Source organism: Anomaloglossus baeobatrachus, chromosome 5 (assembly GCF_048569485.1).
Source record: "Anomaloglossus baeobatrachus isolate aAnoBae1 chromosome 5, aAnoBae1.hap1, whole genome shotgun sequence".
Classification (NCBI taxonomy): domain Eukaryota; kingdom Metazoa; phylum Chordata; class Amphibia; order Anura; family Aromobatidae; genus Anomaloglossus; species Anomaloglossus baeobatrachus.
The window spans coordinates 145839015-145860750 of NC_134357.1; positions in this window are offsets into that span (position 1 = coordinate 145839015).

Consider the following 21736-nt stretch of genomic DNA (forward strand, 5'->3'; position numbering starts at 1 on the left):
CCAGCCTGCTTCATTCGCCTCCACACCACATCTACCCCAGATAAGTGCTTTGCTCTTTATTTGTTGTTTGGTTCTTTTACTCTTATCTGAGTTTGTCATTTGCTGTGGTTGTTTTCAGTTTATTTGCATGCAGGGATTTTCCCTCTTAGTTGCTTAGCTGGGAAACTCCCTGCAGTTATGTTTGGAGTATAGCTCCTTTAAGTCTATGGGTTTGTGGCTTTTTGAATTTGTAATGATTCTTGTTTTCTGTTCATTGGTATGACAAGAGTGCCTGGTACAGGACGAAGTGCAGATCGTGCGATCTGAGGGTCTTTTTGTCCTATCAGGAAGTTGGAATTTTGCAGGGTTTTTCTCTGGCCACCATCAGCCCCTTCCCTGTCCTTTCCTATTTTAGTCAGTGGAGGCATTGGATGGAGGGCGCTAGACATCAAGTTGTGCTTACGGACCACAAGAATCTTACCTATCTGGAATCGGCCAAGAGGTTGAATCCTCGGCAGGCCAGGTGGGCTTTGTTTTTTACCCGGTTTAATTTTGTGGTCTCTTTTTTGCCGGGCACCAAGAATGTTAAGGCCGATGCCGTTTCCAGGAGTTTCTGCACTGACTCTTTGGAGGTTGTCGAGCCGTCTACTATCCTGAATGATAGTGTAGTTTTCTCGGCCATTTCGCCTGATCTGCGGTTGGCACTGGCGGAATTTCAGGGGGATAAACCTGAGAGATGTCCTACTGGGAAACTGTTTGTTCTGGACCAATGGAGAGACCGAGTTGTCTCTGAGGTTCATTGCTCTGTTTTGGCAGGTCATCCTGGCATTTTTGGTACTTGGGATCTTGTGAGACGCTCTTTTTGGTGGCCATCCCTGTCCCGGGATGTCCATCGTTTTGTGCAGTCGTGTGGAGTTTGTTCTAGGTCCAAGCCTTGTTGTTCACGTTCTAGTGGGCTATTATTGCCTTTGCCGGTATCTAAGAAACCTTGGACACACATCTCTATGGATTTTATTTCAGAGCTTCCCGTCTCTAAGAAAATGACTGTGATTTGGGTGATCTGTGATAGATTCTCCAAGATGGTCCACTTGGTTCCCCTATCTAGGTTTCCGTCTTCATCAGAGTTGGTGCCTTTGTTTTTCCAACATGTTGTTCGTTTTCATGGTATTCCCGAAAACATTGTTTCTGACAGAGGGGTGCAGTTTGTATCCAGGTTTTGGAGGATTTTTTGCTCCAAATTGGGTGTTCAGCTGTCTTTCTCCTCAGCGTTTCATCCTCAGACCACCGGTCAGACTGAAAGGGCTAACCAGACCCTGGAGACCTATTTACGATGTTTTGTTTCTGCGGATCAGGATGACTGGGTTTCGTTTTGGCCTTTGGCTGAATTTGCCCTTAACAATAGAGCTAGCTCTACCACATTGGTGTCCCCCTTTTTCTGCAATTTTGGGTATCACCCCAGGTTCCTCTCAGGGCAGCTTGAGGCGTCTAACTGTCCAGGGATGGATTCGGTGGTAAACAGAATGCAGCAGATTTGGGGGCAGGTAGTGGATAAATTGTTTCAGTCCCAAGAAACTGCCCAAAAGTTTGCCAACCGGCGTCGGACTATTGGTCCCCGGTTTAAAATGGGGGACATGGTGTGGTTGTCCTCTAAAAATATTCCTATGATAGTTCCATCTCCTAAATTTAAGCCCAGATTTATTGGACCTTATAAGATTTCGGAGATTATCAACCCTGTATCTTTCCGTTTGACTCTGCCTGTGTCATTTAAGATTCACAATGTCTTCCATAAGTCCTTGTTGAAGAAACATGTGGAGCCAACAGTTCCTGCAGCAGCACCTCCTGACCCTGTTTTGGTACATGGGGATCTGGAGTATGAGGTTGAAAAAATTCTGGATTCCCGTCGCAGTAGGCGTCAGCTTCAGTACCTTCTGAAATGGAAGGGTTATGGGCAGGAGGATAACTCTTGGGTTGTGGCTTCTGACATTCATGCGGACAGGTTGGTTCACGCCTTCCATCATGCTCATCCCGAGCGACCCGGTGGCGTTGGTGAGGGTTCGCTGACCCCTCCTCAAGAAGGGGGGTACTGTTGTGAATGTCAGTTATGCTTTGGCTGCTGGGAGGCTCCCTCTTGTGGCCAGGAATGGTTTGGACATAGACCAGGTGTGTTGAGCAATGGGCATTTCCATTGCTAACTCTCTGGTTATTTAAATCCTGGTCTAATAGCAGGCTATGCCGGATGTCAGTTGTTCTTTGTTCACAGCCTGCTTCATTCTGCTCCACACCACATCTACCCCAGATAAGTGCTTTGCTCTTTATTTGTTGTTTGGTTCTTTTACTCTTATCTGAGTTTGTCATTTACTGTGGTTGTTTTCAGTTTATTTGCATTCAGGGATTTTCACTCTTAGTTGCTTAGCTGGGAAACTCCCTGCAGTTATGTTTGGAGTATAGCTCCTTTAAGTCCATGGGTTTGTGGCTATTTGAATTTGTAATGATTCTTGTTTTCTGTTCATTGGTATGACAAGAGCGCCTGGTACAGGACAGAGTGCAGATCGTGCGATCTGAGGGCCTTTTTGTCCTATCAGGAAGTTGGAATTTTGCAGGGGTTTTCTCTGGCCACCATCAGCCCCTTTCCTGTCCTTTCCTATTTTAGTCAGTGGGGGCCTCATCTTTTGCTAATCCTATCATCTATCTGTGTATTGTGTTTTTCTATATCACCGCAGTCTTTGAATGTGGGGGGCTTGCTATTCTTTATCTATTTTATGAGGCAGAGAGTTATTCATCTTTCCTTCCTTTAGGATAGCTAGTTCTCCGGCTAGGTTTGCGGTGCACAGTATGTTAGTTCACCCCTCGGCTATTTCTAGTGTTGATGATTAGTAAGGTGATGGCGGCCAGATTAGTTGCCAATGCTCTTGTCACCTTTTACCAATGATTTGTGGTGGTCTTCCATGGTTCCGGATCATAACACCCTTTGCTCTCAGTGGTTGCCCCTGTCTGTGGCCATGGTATGCAAATTTATTTCTGGGCTGGTGAGAGGACCCTCAGGTCTTCCAAGAACCACTGTCAAAATTGGCTCCTCAAATAGCATATTGAGGAGGTTCATTGATTTTATTTTTATTCTTCGGACTAGGGATTTGGCCTCTTTTAAGGAGTTTGTAGTGGAACTGAACAAAAATTCTTTAGGACTTTTTTCACCTCAGAGAGTGAAACCCTAAATATTTTAGAAAAAGTAACGGTGTATTTAGTGTTTATTCAGGAAGAATAAAAGGGTAGTGTGGCGCCCCTGAGGCTTCAGGCACCACAGGGTACTGCACCTCCATTAGGGTGTAGTACTTATCCTGGGTCCATGGAAGGTCGGTACCGGTTTCCACTCACACATATATACAGTCTAAGTGGGTTGCCCTCCCCAATGTTGACTGGGCCAGGGTCGGGTCACAGAAGGGGGTCACTACAGCGGTTGGGTTTTACAGTACACCACCGCATGAGGGGCTCCCCGATCTACTGGACCTGGGACTCAGGGTCAGGGAGAAGCAACCACCAGGCAGGGTCAGGAACACACAGTGGAAAGAGCAGGTTGACCTAGTGAGAGTAGTGAACCAGCCGGTGGCAGCGGCTGGGGGCAAGAGCTTGGAACACACAACACAACTATAGCAAAAGGAGAGAACAGCTTCACATATAGAGCAGAACGGACGTGCCGCGAGTAGCTCTGTGGGCCAAGGCGTTCAACATGTTCGCTGGAGAGAAGCAGGCAGCTGCTTCCACAGGACCGTCACTGTTGGGATACAGAACCCTAGGGCAGGCATACTGCAAGGGTCGCGGGAAGGACTAGAAAAGTCACCGGACCTTTCCCGCCTGAGGTACTTGACCAGCCACACATCGGAAATACGCTATCAGCATACAGAATGGGACACTTTACTGACACCAGGATCCCCAAGTACTTCACGCCACGGGGATCCGATACTTAGCGCATCAAAGGAGAAAGGGCCCATAGGCTGACACACTGGATCTGACCTTCCACGGATTCGGGAACGGCTGGAGCCCATCGTGGCAGAGACCGGTACTATGGGGCAGCGCCTGAACTTCCTGTGAGTAAAAGACCTGGAACTGCAGCCCCTGTCACTGCCTCTCCCTTACCGACGCCGTTGCCCAGCACTGCGGCGCTTACAGGGACTACCACTATCCCCGTCGTCCTCCATCATACTCTCCGGGGTAATCCCGCTCCGCCTGTGGGGAGCGACACTATCCCAGCTGCGACCCTCACCATCAGCCCCGGAGAGCAGCATCCGCAGCGGCGGCCCATCCCTGGCAGTGGACCACAGGTGGTGTCACGATCATAAAAGACTTTCCTAAACATCACTACCACCCCCATCCTCCATCCATCCTGCCATCTACCACCTTCCCTCCCTCCTGTATGTCTCAGGGTTACGAAACCGGGCCAGGCCAGCCCGTGATGACGCAGAGGTTCTGAACCCCCGGCCCAGCGTCATGTCAGGTGAAAACCCCCTCGACCACGGGGTGTTAGGCTATGTGCGCACGTTGCGTACAGTCACTGCAGAAATTTCTGCAGCAATCTGAAGAGTACACGTGCGGTTCAAATCGCTGCAGAAAATGTCCGTAGCGAAAAAAAAAAAAGCCGATTCCATGCGCTCTGCCTGCAGCTCCTGCCATAGACAGAGCGGGACCTGTAGGCAGAGCGCACGGAAGAAGTGACATGTCACTTCTTAGAACGCGTGCTTCGGGCAGCAGCTGAAGCGCTGCGCTCTAAGACGCCACGTGCACACGGCTCCTGCATAATCTTCATAGATTATGCAGGGGACGCAGGACGCATGCAGTTACACTGCACTACAAAGCGCAGCGTAACTGCATGTAATTACGCAACGTGCGCACATAGACTTACAGTAGAGGACTGCTTTGTATTTGCAAAGACCACTAGCAACGTATGACTGTGGCTTGCTGTGGACAGACGGAACAAGTCAGGCTGTGAAACCCTAACTATTGTGGAAACAGGAATGATGCTTTTCTGTATCAGGCAGCACTGAATGCTAGGGTCCTGCTTTGTAATTATTTGCAAAGGCCACTAGCAAAGTATGAATGTGGCTTGCTGTGGACGGACGGCAAAAGTCAGGCTCTTAAACCCTAAATATTGTGGAAACAGGAACTGTGTGTTTAGTGTATCAGACAGCACAAAATGGTAGAGTCCTACTTTGTATTTGCAAAGGCCACTAGCAACGTATGACTGTGGCTGATGTGGATGGACGGCACAAGTCAGGCTGTGAAACCCTAACTTTTGTGAAAAAAGGTCCTGATTCCCTGCCTAATCCACAATCTATTCCTTCCCTGCTATGACTTTGTTCAGTGCTATCAGTGTACCGCCCCTGCATCAGTCGGACTGCTCAGATCTGGGGTTGCTGTGGCTTGAGGGGTCTCCGGACCCGGGGGCTTGCGGCCACTCGAAAATTAAAGGGGGTTATTTACAGGGGATTAGAGTTCGTGACGCCACCCGTGGTTCCTGGTAATTGGAGTACCGCTGCTGCCGATGGCAGTACCCGGGGGAGATGGAGTGGGGCAGCTAGATGACGTTCCCTCCACGGGTAGGGGAGGCCCTGGGACTCTGGACAGTGGAGGTGTAGGGAAGCGTGGTGCAGGCCAGGTGAATAGACTCAGGGGAGAGCAGCAGACCGTGTGGATGTTGGCGCGACCATTAAGCAGACTCTGACACAGGAGTAAACCAAGTCTCTGGGTGCCTCTTCCACTCTGGGGAGCTCGTCCAGGAATCCGTCCACATTCGCATTGCTGGCGGTCTGGAGCCTGTCTCCATGCACTAGTGTTTAAATGTTTCTGAGTGACCCTTCGGCCTGAAGCTGTCGGGGTCCAGCTCCCTATGGTTAAATAGGAGAGCTGTGCTCTCGATGGCTGACACTTGGGATTTCAGTGGGCCGCATAAGCTGGAAAGCCCTATACCACTCGTTGTGTTGGTGCCTTCGATCTCTGAGCTCTTGGGGAAAGTTCATAAAGAGACTATCCTCCACAGGTTAATTATCAGTTTGCATGAAGCTACTCCCTGATCTAGGTTCCAGTACCCTGCCGTACTCGGTACCGGTCCGGTTACTAGATTTTCTGGTGCTCTGGGGCCGACCATTCTCTAAAACTAAATCTGGGCACACCTCTCCAATACCCTTTGACCGGGTCCCAGACCACCATCTGCGACCTAACCAAAGTCTCCCAGGGAGCTACAACTCCCTCAGCTCCTCACTCTCTGAGGGCTACTCTAAAACTGACTATGTCCCTCCCACTAGTCTGCCTGACCCCTAGGCGGGTGGCCCTTTTCCAGATATACCACCCACTGGTGTGCCTGACAGGGTGTGGTGTGAGGTGTAACTATGAGTTGAATGCTGATGGAAGCAATACCAATGGTTAAGATCCCAGAACCATGGAGGGTGAGTTCTGCACCATAAGAAAAAGGAGTGTAGTTCCCTGTGACACCCTGATAAGATCAGGGGCGTCACATCAGCTCTTAAAAGAGCTATTATATTCTGGTTCCTGAACGGTACACCAAATTTACCACACCTGCTCATCATTCACCTCTGAGACCTTGTAACAATAATGAGTCACATGACACCGGGGAGGGAAAATGGTTAATTGGACAGTATTTGGTCATTTTCACTTAGGGCTGTACCCACACTTGTTGCCAGAGGTTTGCACATTAATGGTTGTGTGTTCAGTTATTTAGAGGGCACACCAAATTTTTTACTAGGTCTAGGAATTTTTGGACAATGACTCAAGTTTTGGCAATTAAGCTGTATACCAAAATACATTTAAAATATAGATATATAAGGCATAACAACTTTACCCTTGCAGACCTATATAATTAACATGGGCTTACAGTGAAAACTCTTAGCTTTAATTTGAGGTTATTCACTTCCTAATCGGAGTAACAGTTTAGGAATTACAGCTCTTTAATATGTAGCTAATCCCTCATTAATTCATCATCAAATAAGTGTGGAAAAGGTCTGGATCAGATTCCAAGTGTGGCATTTTCATTTGGAGGTTGTTACTGTAAACACACAACATGCTGTCAAATGTGTTCTCAATGGAAGTGAAACGGACCATCACTAGGTTGAAATAAAGAAGAAAACCATCACAGGGATAGCAGAAAGGTTAGGCGTGACCAAATCAACAGTTTGGTAAATTGATGGTGTTTGCCGAGCATGCATGGCTTCCAATGACCCTGGGTCACTAGTGTTTATTGATGAGGTGACTGAATACAGAAGGAGAAGGAGCTGGATGAATTCTGAAGTGTACAGGGCGATACTTTCTACTCAGATTCAACCAAATGCAGCAAAATTGATTGGATAGCGCTTCACGGTATAGATGGACAATGACCCAAAACAGAATGCAAAAGCAACCCAGGAGACTTTAAAGGTAGCGTCACACTAAGCAACATCGCTAGCAACATCGCTGCTAAGGCACGACTTTTGTGACGTAGCAGCGATGTTGCTAGTGATGTTGCTGTGTGTGACATCCAGCAACAACCTGGCCCCTGCTGTGAGGTCGCCGGTTGTTACTGAATGTCCTGGACCATTTTTTAGTTGTTGCTCTCCCGCTGTGAAGCACACATCGCTGTGTGTGACAGCGAGAGAGCAACAACTGAATGTGCAGTGAGCAGGGAGCAGACTTCTGCAGACACTGGTAACCAATGTAAATATCGGGTAACCAAGAAGCCCTTCCCTTAGTTACCCGATATTTACCTTCGTTACCAGTGTCTGCTGCTCTCACGCTGTCAGTGCCGGCTCCCTGCTCCCTGCACACATAGCCATACTACACATCGGGTAATTATTCCGATGTGTACTCTGACTAGGGGTGCAGGGAGCCAGCGTTAAGCGGTGTGCGCTGGTAACCAAGGTGAAAATCGGGTTGGTTACCCGATATTTACCTTAGTTACCAAGCGCAGCATCGCTTCCACGCGTCACTGCTGGCTGGGGGGCCGGTCACTGGTTACTGGTGAGATCTGCCTGTGTGACAGCTCACCAGCAACCCGTGTAGCGACGCTCCAGCGATCCCTGCTAGGACAGGTTTCTGGTGGGATCGCTGGAGCGTCGCTTAGTGTGACGGTACCTTAAGTCAAAGAAGTGTAATATTCTGCAATGGTCGAGTTAATCACCAGATCTTAATCCCATCGACCATAAATTTCACATGCTTAAGACAAAATTTAACAGAAAGACCTACAAACAACCAACAACTGAAGTCAATTGCAGCAATGGCTTGCCAGAGCATCACAAAAGAGGAAACCCAGCGTTTGGTGATGTCCATGGATTCCAGACAGTCATAGTCTGCAAAAGATTCTCTACAAAGTAGTAAAAATGATTTTATTTATGGTAAATTTTATTTATGGTAAAGTTAATTTGTCCAATTACTTTTTGAGTCTCAAAAATGAGGAGGCTTTGTAGAGAAATGGTTGCAATTCCTAAACATTTCACAGGATATTTTTGTTCAACCCTTTTAATTAAACCTGAAAATCTCCACTTCAATTGTATCGCACATATATACACATACATGCAAACACATAAATGTAGCCCATGCATTATTTTCATTTTTAGGGTGCGGAGTGTGCCATTTTAATTTATACCTCAGGAAGCAGCCCTGGATGGTGGATGTATTGCCAAATAAAAGGAATGTGGCTAATGTCTGTTTATATTCTAATGTTTTTATAATCTTATACATGTTGTAAAGTAATCTCAGCCATAATTGGCCAAGTTGTAATTCCCCAGTTTCAGTTCTTTCCGCCTCAGAAATCAAATACATATAAAACCCAACCACTATATATTTTACAGTAAACAATAAAGTTTGATTACATATTTAATACTTATAATAAGATTAAAGCACAAAATTAAAAAATGAGGAAGAGGACAAACATTTTTTTAATTTGGATGATACATTACTTTATTTAATAACAAAAAAGAAGATTTCACATACTTTTATCTTTAATTTTACCATTTTCTTTTTTAAAAAAGTACGGCACATATTTTCCATTTACTTATTAACCATTACAAATCTAAGCATTATGGTACAAAATCAGTCAGGACTCAAGATACTTATTTCTCTGCATTAAATTATTTCTATGTGTCCACTATAATTTATAAAATATGAAATATATATATGCTACACAATATAAAGGATAGAGTTATCTTGAGACACAATGGTTCTGGGCAGTGGTTATCAGTCACAATTTCTTCAGGCTGCTGAATTTGGTAAAACCTGTTATAAATAAGTATTAAATAACTAAAATAATTTATAGCTGGTTTAATATATGAGAAAATATGCTCATGTGTGTTGCTCTATATGTGCACAATACAAAAATAGTGGAAAAACTAGAAAAAAGCTTGTGTATGGTCCAAGGAAGAAGAAACCACTAATTTATTTTTTAGCAGTTCTTGCTTTATACTCTTATTACCTCGACAGAGAAATAAAGAATTACACAGACCACATTTGAAACAATTGTCAGACCCGCTAGATCCTTCAGAGTGAGGCCGGGCTCATGTCACGATCAGGCCTCACATTTGTCTCTCATTCAGAGTTTCTAACTGAAGATCTGAAAAACGAAACATGGATGGAACCACCTATGGAGTCATTCACAATAATAGAGCAGATGGAGTCACTTTTTGCACAATATAGCCAGGGTTCCAGTAGTGTCCATATGTCTAGGCAGACACAAAATCACAGAGGACTGTGGCTTGGTGGTGGCTTCAGTCCAATTATTTTGGTTAATGGAAGTGTAAGAGTTGATAGTAACATCGTTGGTGATCTAGGACAGTAAAGTGGTTAATTTTAGCATTACTGGTGGCCTAGGGTGATGTATTATCTCTAGTGATCTAAGCCACTGAAGCGTTTAATAGCAATATCTTACTGGTCAAGGCCAGTTAGTATGTTAACAGTGAATAGATTATTTGCTACATCTCAGTGGTTTAGGGTAGTGTAGAGAAGTGCTTTTCTTCCACCTGCACCAGTATTGAAGGCTACACAACTCTGACCAGCCTGGCATCAGTCTTGCTCTAGTTCTTCTTTTCCAGAAAATACAGAAATGTAATCTTTCAGGAAGCCATTGACAGACTGAATAGGGAGGGAATGCAAAAACTAGTGATGAGTGAGCACTACTATGCTCGAATGCTTGGTACTCGTTAAGAATAATTGGACACTCGGATGGGTGTGACTTGAGCACCTGAGTAGAATGGAAGTCAATGGGAACTTGAGCATTTTTCGGAAGATTTCCTGGAAAAATGCTTGATCTCCACATTATACTCGTGTGCTCGAGTTGCGCCCATTCGAGCATCCAACTGCTATTAAAGAGTACAGAGCACCTGAGCATGGTAGTGCTCACTCATCACTAGCAGAAACATAATGCCTGTTCTGAAATGTCCTGTGTCGGCTTCAGGCTAAGTTCATTGAGGGCAACTTTTGGTGTGTTTTTGATTTCACAAAGATGCACCAAAATGCATGAATTTTTTTCTCCCAGCAAAGATTTTGATTTTGCTGTCCACACTGGGCATCTTTTTTGGCTGCATCTTGTCTGCGTTTTTGGAGATGCAGCATGTCAATTCTTTTAGCGTTTTTCCAGCGTTTTTGAGCCCTTTCAGTCAATAGATTTGATTTAAAAAATGCATTGGGCAAAACGCGGTAAAACGTGTCAAAAACACGTCAGAAACAGATTGCGTTTTTTGTGCGTTGTTTGGGACAAGAACGCTGCATCTTTGTGGTAAAAAAAAAAGATGCCGCGTGTGAACATACCCTTACCCTTGTGCAGGTAAACAAGCTGCTAAGGTAATATGTCCATTTTTGTTGTAAACTCATTAATCCCAGCTACCCGAGCTAAGGAAATTAATGTCCTTTTTTCACAAATGGGATGGGAAGTGTGAGAGGTAGTAAAATTGCTGGGAACATTTTTGCTATAAGGCTAGGTTAACACATTAAGGCGATTTTGTGGCTTTTAGCCTCAGTCTTGTACCACTCAAAGCTTCCACATACAGTATCTTCATGCTTGCGCTGTCCTGCTGTTTCTGTGGATCTGCACATTTACGCTATGGTCTTAGTAAGTGCTGCCCAGACATTTTTTTGTCAGAGCACTCTACCATTGACAGTGCCCTCTCCTTGTCAAAATTAAAATGCATCTTCAGTCAATTCAAGTATACATGTGTATGAGGTGTAGGAACAGAAAGTTTTAGGCCCTATTCACATTGCATTTCTGCCGTCAGACTTGGGTTTCTGTCTATATATACAGTACAGACCAAAAGTTTGAACACACCTTCTCTTTCAAAGAGTTTATTTTAATGACTCTAAAAATTGTAGATTCACATTGAAGACATCAAAACTATGAATGAAAACATGTGGAATGAAATACTTAAAAAACTGTGAAACAACTGAAAATATGTCTTATATTCTAGGTTCTTCAAAGTAGCCACCTTTTGCTTTGATTACTGCTTTGCACATTTTCTTTGCTTGCCATTCTCTTGATGAGCTTTAAGAGGTAGTCACCGGAAATGGGTTTCCAACAGTCTTGAAGGAGTTCCCAGAGATGCTTAGCACTTGTTGGCCCTTTTGCCTTTACTCTGCGGTCTAGCTCACCCCAAACCATCTCGATTGGGTTCAGGTCTGGTGACTGTGGAGGCCAGGTCATCTGGTGTAGCACCCCATCACTCTCCTTCTTAGTCAAATAGCCCTTACACAGCCTGGAGGTGTGTTTGGGGTCATTGTCCTGTTGAAAAATAAATGATGGTCCAACTAAACGCAAACCGGATGGAATAGCATGCCACTGCAAGATATTGTGGTAGCCATGCTGGTTTAGTATGCCTTCAATTTTGAATAAATCCCCAACAGTGTCACCAGCAAAGCACCAGCACACCGTCGCACCTCCTCCTCCATGCTTCACAGTGGGAACCAGGCATGTAGAGTCCATCCGTTCACCTTTTCTACAAAGACACGGTGGTTGGATCCAAAGATCTCAAATTTGGACTCATCAGATCAAAGCACAGATTTCCACTGGTCTAATGTCCATTCCTTGTGTTCTTTAGCCCAAACAAGTCTCATCTGCTTGTTGACTGTCCTTAGCAGTGGTTTCCTAGCAGCTATTTTACCATGAAAGCCTGCTGCACAAAGTCTCCTCTTAATAGTTGTTCTAGAGATGAGAAGGTGTGTCCAAACCTTTGGTCAATACTGAACATCAGACAAATCACCGCCGGGACCATGGATTACGATGACACAAACAGAGTTCCAATGCTTTTTCTCTGAACGTGTCCAATTGTTCAGACGGGTACAGAAACGTAGCAGACGAATTTTCTGTGCCTCTCTAAAAAGAACACATTCAAACAAAAAAACACAGCCAGAGTTCTCTGTTACGGTCATTGTATTCTATGAATTCAGGGATTCATCTGAATCCTGTTTATAGAGGAAATGCAGTGTGAATAGGGCCTTAGTTAACAGCTGTCTAATATGTAGTCCTGGCTGTAGCATTCACAGATAGACAAAATTTAAATGCAGTACTACCTATTTTTCCCGTAAAGTTGTCTCATATACAGAGTTATATGATGGAAGCACATTATCGTACACAGGCTCATTTCTTCGAGAAATATCAACGTCATCATAATAATTACTTGGCGCTCTAGACATATTAATCCTCGTTTCATAACATGATTCAGGATCATTGCATTCTCTTGCTTCTATCTGTAACTAATAAAAAAGGAAATTATGAGCTGATTATTAATCTTTATACAGTGTAGAGATGAGAGGATCAGGCAAAATTCAAATTCACTACTTCATGCAGATTTTCCTGGGAAATTTGATTCAGATAGAAGCTATTCTTGGCAAATTTATTTTCCCTTGTCATAGCCCATTTCATACTCTAGAGCAGGGGTGGACACTTAATTTTCCAGGGTGGCAACATTAGAGACTGTGACTGGTGTGGAGGGCTCAACCAATAGGCTGAAATTAATTTTGCGCAATATTAATATTAACATATTAATTATATTTGTTTATATTAATGTCAATTGTATCACTTAATGAACATAATTAAGTATGCTGACATCCTCTATATACTTTATGAGCCCACATATACCCCCCTATATACAAGAAGGAGAAGAAAAATGTTTTTTTTTTTCAGCTTACACTTTTCAAATGACTCCTGTGTGTGTGGCTCCATGCCCAACAGCAGCAGGAAAATAGTGGTAGAGTGGTAAAGAGATCCAGAATCACATCCCAAAATATATAAAGATGTGGATTCACATTAAAAATATGTTAAAATCAGCGCTTTTTTTGCACAAAAATATTTGCCGGTATGCATCTCTGAGGCGAAGAGCGTGGGGGTAGGGGGGTGCTGTCAGGCGCCGACGGCGAGATTGAGGAGCGGAAACTGTCGGACGGCGGCTGAGATTGAGGGGCGGGGACGGGGTGCTGTTGTGCTGCTGGGAGATCCTGTGCACAGTTTACCTGTTGAGGCACTGGGCGGCAGAGGACTGACCCCCCTTCCTGAATCCCAGCTCTGACCACCATCCCCAGCAGAGAACCCCCCCTGAATCCCAGCACTGACCACCATCCCCAGCAGAGAACCGATCCCCTGATCCCAGCACTGACCACCATCCCCAGCAGAGAACCGACCCCCCCCCTGAATCCCAGCACTGACCACCATCCCCAACAGAGAACCGACCCCCCCCGATCCCAGCACTGACCACCATCCCCAGCAGAGAACCAACACCCTAATCCCAGCACTGACCACCATCCCCAGCAGAGAACCGCCCCCCGATCCCAACACTTACCACCATCCCCAGCAGAGAACTGCCTCCCCAATCCCAGCACTGACCACCATCCCCAGCAGGGAACCGACCCCCTCCCTGATCCCAGCAACGAACACTATCCCCAGCAGAGAACCAACCCCCTGATCCCAACAGCACTAGCCCCCACCACAGATGGCCCACATTAGCACTGAACCCCCCAAAAAATTATTCCAGAACAGTCACAAAGCATGAAGCTTACCCACACAGTAAATTAAAGAACTCCCATTTTCAACTATGAAGACACTGACCTTGGTCTGTGCAGGAAAGAATGTCATCCATAGTGTGGTGTCCTGAAGTAGAACGCTGCATCAGAAACCAGCGTCCCCAAATGGCGAGATACAGGAGGCAATGGCGTCGCCTCATGCATTGTGAAATTAGACCACGCCCCTAACACGTGACGGTAGTGATGTCATGCCGGGAAGGAGCCTGTACACGCTAGCATCTAACCTTGTGCCTCCGCTCCACACATGGCTAATTTGTATAGTTTACAAATTGGCCATGTGGACAGAGCCAGAAGTGCTGCCCCTCAGCGCTCTTCAGATTTTCCGGTACGCCGTACCGGCACGTACCGCTGCAAAAATAGCACTGGTTAAAACCATCCAGTGCATAGACATACGTCTTACGCGTATCGAACCTGACCGGTTCTTAATTATGGTCTATAATTAAAAACCTGTTGGGGTTCAATACGTGTAAGACAGATGTCTATGCACTGGATGGTTTTTACATGTTTTTCATTTTAATGTGAATCCAATGAAGAAGGTTTTTATCTACCTTGGGATGTGATGCTGGATCTCTTTACCACTCTTATTTTCCAGCCCCCCCCACAACCAGTATTAGTTTACACACAGCCCCTCTATACAGTATGAGCCCTGACATAGCCTTCCTATATACAGTATGAGCCTCCACCTAACCCTCATATATGCAGTATGAGCCCCCAGATAGACTCCCATATACAGTGTGAGCCCCACTTAGTCCCCTACATACAGCATGAGCCGTAACATAACCTCCCTATATTCAGTATGATCTCCCAAATATATTCAGTATGAGCTCCACATAAACCTCCTATATACAGTATGAGCCCCCTATATACAGCATGCGCCCACACATAGCCTCCCTATATTCTGTTTGAGCACCCACAATCCCCCCTACATACAGTGTGAGCCTCCATATAGCCCTTCTATATAGAGTATGAACCCCCACTGAGCCCCTATATACAGTATGAACCCTACATAACCTTCTACAGTTGAAACCAGAAGTTTACATACACTATCTAAAAGACACATCTGCATGTTTTTCTCACTATCTAACATGAAATCAGAATAAATCTTTCACATTTTAGGTTACTTAAGGCCGCTTTACACGCTACGATATCGCTAGCAATTGCTAGCGATGTCGAGCGCGAAAGCACACACCCCCATCGTACATGCAATATCGTGTGATCGCTGCCGTAGCGAACATTATTGCTACGGCAGCATCACACGGACATACCTGCTCTGCGACGTCGCTGTGACCCGCGAACCGCCTCCTTTCTAAGAGGGCGGTTCGTTCAGCATCACAGAGACGTCAAAGCAGCGTCACCGAACTGCCGCCCAATAGAAGTGGAGGGGCGGAGATGAGCGGGACGTAACATCCCGCCCACCTCCTGCCTTCCTCATTGCGGCCGGCCGCAGGTAAGGGGAGGTTCCTCGTTCCTGCGGTGTCACACATATCGCGATGTGTGCTGCCGCAGGAGCGACGAACTACTTCGTACGCCGAGCAGCAGCGATATTCGAGAATAGGGGGGCATGTCACCGATGAGCGATTTTGACCGTTTTTGCGACGATTCAAAATCGCTCATAGGTGTCACACGCAAAGACATCTCTAAAGCGACCGGATGTGCGTCACAAATTCCGTGACCCCAACGAGATCGCTTGAGCGATGTCACAGCGTGTAAAGCGGCCTTTAGGAACCAAAATTATTTATATTTGCCAAATGCCAGAATAATGAGAGAGGGAGAGAATATATTAAGGCATTTTTCTTACTTTCTGCAAAGTGAAAAGTTTACATACATTTCATTAGTATTTGGTACCATTGCCCTTAAACTGTATGACTTGGGTCAAACGTTTTGGATATCCTTCCACAAAGCTTCTCACAATAGTTGGTAGGAATTTGGGCCCATTCCTCCTGACAGAACTAGTGTAACGGAGCCATGTTTGTAGGTTGCCTTGCTCACAACTGCCTTTTCAGCTTTGCCCATAAATTTTCAATAGGATTGATATCAGGGATTTGTGATGGCCATTCCAAAACATCGACTTTGTTGTCCTTAAGCCACTTTGCAACCAGTTTGGCAGTATGCTTTGGGTCATTGTCCATTTGGAAGACTTATTTCTGCCCAAACTTTAATTTCCTGGCTGATGTCTTGAGATGTTGCTTCAGTATGGCCACATAATCTTTTTTCCTCATGATGCCATCTATTTTGTGAAGTGCATCAGTCTTTTCTGCAGCAAAACAACCTCACAACATGAAGCTGCCACCCTCATTTTTCACAGTTTGGATGGTGTTCTTAGGCTTCAAAACTTGTCCCTTTTCCTCCAAACGCAACAATGGTCATTATGGCCAAACAGTTCAATTTTAGTTTCGGCAGACCACAGGACATGTCTCCAAAAATTAATTAATTTGTTCCTGTGTGCATTTGCAAACATTAATCTGTTTTTTTATGTTTCTTTTGGAGTAATTATTTCTTCCTGGCAGAGTTTCCTTTCAGCCTATATTGATACAGTACTTGTTTCACTGTGGATAATGACACAATCTTACAACCTTCCATCTGCATCTTCACATGGTCTTTTGCTTTTGTTCGTTGAGCGGTATGATGGCTGGACATTCCCATCTTGTTTGTACTTACGTATAATTGCTTGTACAGATGAACAAGGCACTTTCAGGTATCTGGAAATTGCACCCAAGGAAGAACCAGACTTGTGCAAATCCACAATTCTCTTCCTGGGATCTTGGCTGATTTCTTTTGTCTTTCCCATGATGCTACACGAAGAAGTGGTGTGTCTCAGGTGTGCATTAAAATATAACTACAAGTGTGTCTCTAATTAACTCAGATGTTGCCAATAAACCTATCAAAACCTTTTAAAGACATGACATCATCATATGGGCTGTCCCATCTTGTTTAACCCTAGAACGCCATAACCATAGAAATCTACAAAAGAAAACAAGTAACCTAGCAGGCCTGCGAGGCCTCAGGTACGTATTCTAGGGTTAAAGGAATAGTACTCTTAGTGTATGTAAACTCTTGACTTTGCAGACAGTAATACAAATGCCATTAAACATTCTCTCGCTCTCATTCTGGCAAATATAAATAATTTTGACAATCCTAATTGACCTAAAACGGGAAAGTTTTATTCTAATTTCATGTCAGATAGTGAGAAAAACATGCAGCTGTGTCTTTTTAGATAGTGGATGTAAACTTCTGGTTTCAACTGTATATACACTATGAAACTCACAGTCTCTTTTCTCAGTTGGAGCTTCCGCATAGCCCTCCTATATACAGTATGAACCCTCACAGAGACCCTACACACAACATAAGCCTCCACATAGCCAGCCTATATATAGCATGAGCCCTACATAGCCTGCTATATACAGTATGAGCCCCACACAGTCTCCATTTATTCAGTTTGAACCTCCACATAACCCTGCTATATACAATATGAACTCTCACATAGCCCCTTATATCTCCCCTTATATACAGTATGAGCACATATCTTCCTATACACAGTATGAGGTCCACATACAGTGGGGAAAATAAGTATTTGATACACTGCCAATTTTGCAAGTTTTTCACTTACAAAGAACTGAGAGGTCTGCAGTTTTTATTGTAGGTACACTTCAACTGTGATTGATAGAATGAAAATAAATCCTGAAAATCACATTATATGATTATTAAGTAATTAATCTGCATTTTATTGCATGAAATAAATATTTGATCACCTACCAACCAGCAACAATTCTGGCTCTCACAGACCTCTTAGTTTTTCTTTAAGAAGTCCTCCTCCTTTGCACTCATTGCCTGTATTAATTGCACCTGTTTGAACTTGTTACCTGTATAAAAATACCTGTGCACACACTCAATCAATAACACTCTGATCTTTCCACCATGGCCAAGCCAAAAAGCTATCTAAGGACACCAGGGACAAAATTGTAGACCTGCATAAGCCTGGGATGGGCTACAGGACAATAGGCAAGCAGCTTGGTGAGAAGGCAACAACTGTTGGCCCAATTATTATAAAATGAAAAAAGATAGGGTCTGGTATCCAGACAAGAAGGACCTAGAGCCTAACTAGTGGTCTACCTCCATGTAAAAAGCTGTTGCACAGAGAAAAGGGAGAGCCACACATCAGATAATATGTCCTAAGGACCAAGGAAACGTAACAAGATATTTGATAGACTGGAACAGTTGATAGATGGGAATATAAGATACAGATTAACCCAGGTCAGGGAATCCGATTAAACTATACAGAGAGAAACCCATTGGAAGTAGAAGGCCCATGTAAAGGAAGACTGAAAGAGACAGACTTGTATCGGATGCTAGTGAACAGTTGAATACGGTGAAGAGTATCCCAATTACGTATATCAGAAGGAAGTTATGGTCGCCATATTGGGACACGAGTTTCCCTATGGGGAGCTGAGGGTGGGTTACAGCCAGGATTCTGTGACCCTCAAAGAATGGACTTTGCAGCAGTGGCCATATTGCCATATGGCAATAGTCTCCCAGGATTGTTGAGTGGATTGTTATGAGATATAAGAGCACAGTGTCAAGAATATGAAGTGTCATTATATGGAACTGAAAAGTGCCCATGCCTGCTTGATGCAAGGGAGATGTCCATGAAGCATTGTGCCTGTTATCTGATGTGAATAGTTTCTATCAAGTTGAAGTTCAGTAAAAAATGTATTTTTGGACTTTGGTCTCCCTCAATTCATTACCATGTGGTCCTGGCCTGCCCTCTCCAACGGCAACATGCAGTCGGCGGAAGTGTATGGTCCAGGTAACAACCCCGACAAAGGCACATACACCTAGCCAGGACCCCCGTTTTCATGTAACGTGGCGGGGTGTGGAAAACGAATACATCGCCCATGGCTATATTACACTTGCAGCTCTAAACTGGAGTCGTACACCTGTGCGCTATAATACCTAGGCACAAATACAACTAATTCTTCAGTATTATTAGTATAATTTTATACTTACTATTCTTACTATTATAGTTAGAGGTTCTTTTTATCAGATTTCACAATACAAACTGCATTTACTATGAAATACATCTTACGCCTGATAAGGCAGTTTGATTTCCTTTTAAAATGTATTTATATCGCTTTGTGGAATGTTCCATGCCTTGTATTAAAATGCTCATTTGAATTGATAATTATACAGCCATTCTGACTTGGATTTTCAATGTAAGTACATCAGCTTAATAAAAAAACAGACATAGGGAATATCAGGAAATGGAAAATCGTACGGAATTTTAAAATACAGCAAAATACAAAAGAGCTTAGGGCTTAAATATAGATATAATACCCTTTAAGGCTGCTTTACACGTTACAATTTATCGTGCAATCGCATTTGCGATCGCACCTGCCCCTATCGTTTGTGCGGCACGGGCAATTTGGTGTCGTACAATGCTGTAACCCCCCGTCACACGTACTTACCTTCCAAACGACCTCGCTGTGGGCGGTGAACACCACTTTCTGAAAGGGGAGAGACGTTTGGCTTCACAGCGACGTCACACAGCGGCCACCCAATAGAAGCGGAGGGGCGGAGATGAGCGGGACGTAAACATCCCGCCCACCTCCTTTCTTCCGTATTGGCGGCGGCCGCAGGTAAGCTGAGGTTCATCGTTCCCGGGGTGTCACACGGAGCGATGTGTGCTGCCTCAGGAACAATGAGCAACAGGACGTTCGATTTTTAGAAAATGAGCGACGTGTCAATGATGAACGAGAAGGTGAGTATTTCTGCTCGTTCATAGCTGTCACATGCTACGATATCACTAACGATGCTGGATGTGCGTCACTTACGATGTGACCCCGCCAACATCTTGTTAGATATATTGTAGCGTGTAAAGCCCGCTTAATAAATCTCTATTGTTCAACCCCTTTAATAGATCTCCTAGACAGGATGAAGCTGATGTACTTACTTTGAAAATCAAAATCAGAATGGCTGTATAATTCTTAAATTAAAATGAGCATTTTAATACTGGGCATGGAACATTTCACAAAGCCACACAAATGGATTTTAAAAGAAAAACAACTGTCCTCATCAGGCCTAAGAGACATATTTCAAATGTAAAGGCAGTTTGTATTGTATTGTTGTATCTGGTGACAGATCCCAGTTATGATCTCTTTATTCTTATTAAAAAAAACACTATAAAAAATATATACCGTATTTAAAAAAAAAAGGGCTGATTTCTACAATGAAAACTTGAAAATATTTTACCTGGGTCTTTTTGAGTTTCTTTTTGTAGAAGTAGAAAACGGCTACAGCCAGTGCAATTATCAGAGCGACACCACATGGTATTCCAACCGAAAGTCCAATTATTAATCCCTAAAGGTTAAAAATAGAAAATAAGTACAATTTGAAAAAGGTGCAATACATAGAATCTCACCCGCTAAATGTAAAAAACAAATATTATTTCATCCACCAGTAAAATCACAAAGACTGATATACCAATTTATATAACAAAAGATCATGAAAGTCCGACGTAGTCCAGGGATTCCGATTTAGTCCAGGGCGCAAGTATATAATATGTAGGAGGGTTGGAAAATTACATATCTGATAGCCATCTCTCTATCTATTTTAATATATTTCCATTTTCCATTCTTTACATATTTTTTGTGTCTGTATATGCATGTATTCATGATTGTTTGTATTGGGACATGACCAGTTATGAGGTTTCTTAGGGGATGGTGAAAGAGGTGGTTCACTACAATGTATAGTGGCCACATCAATTAAAAGCTGCAAAATAAGTCTTTTTTCCAAATATCTCCTGTTCCCAATTCTGCCTATGAGCGGCGCGATCGATGTCCGCTCACTCACCATCACATGACCTGGGTTGCAGCGGCCTCTTATGTCCAATCATGTCACATCAAGTTCTGGAATTGGAAGTTGACCCGGCATCACTAAGGCGGGACCCCGTCTCTGTCAGTGACTGGGCTGTGGGCAAAGTTTCAACGCACATCACAGCCACAAGTTGTGATGTGTGGTGAAACTCTGCCCACAGCCCAGTAGCTCAGGAAGACGGGGTCCCGCCTCAGTGATGCCAGGTCAACTTCCAATTCCGCAACTTGACGTGACATTACTGGACATCAGAGGTCACTGCAGCTGGGGGTCATGTGATGGGGACTGAGGGGACAGCGATAGCGCCACTCACAGGCAGAATTGGCAACAGAAGGAATTTGGAAAAAGCCTCCTGCCTCAGCTTTACATCGATGTGGCCACTATACATTGTAGTGGACCACCTCTTGAAGGTTATAATTATGCATGATTTTATTCCACTATAATCTGGAATAATAAACTTGTTTCTTTGCTTTGAGCAACTTCCTGTTTGCTCTGCTGCCCGTGTTTCAACCAACTTTATTGAGACAAAAACGAGTGTGTCAAAAACAGATAACAAAATGCATGTAACAAAAAAATACAAAAATATGTATTCTCCATTTTTTTTTAATCTTTTTTGTGGGTAGATACACTGAACAAATATATAGATGTAACACTTTTGGTTTTACCCCATTTTTCATGTTCTGAACTTAAAGATCTAAGACTTTTTCTATGTACAAAAAGCATTTTTCTCTCAAATATTGTTCACAAATTTGTCTAAATCTGTGTCAGTGCGCACTTCTTCTTTACCAAGACAATCCATCCACCTCACAGGTGTGGCATATCAAGATGCTGATTAGAGAGCAGGATTATTGTA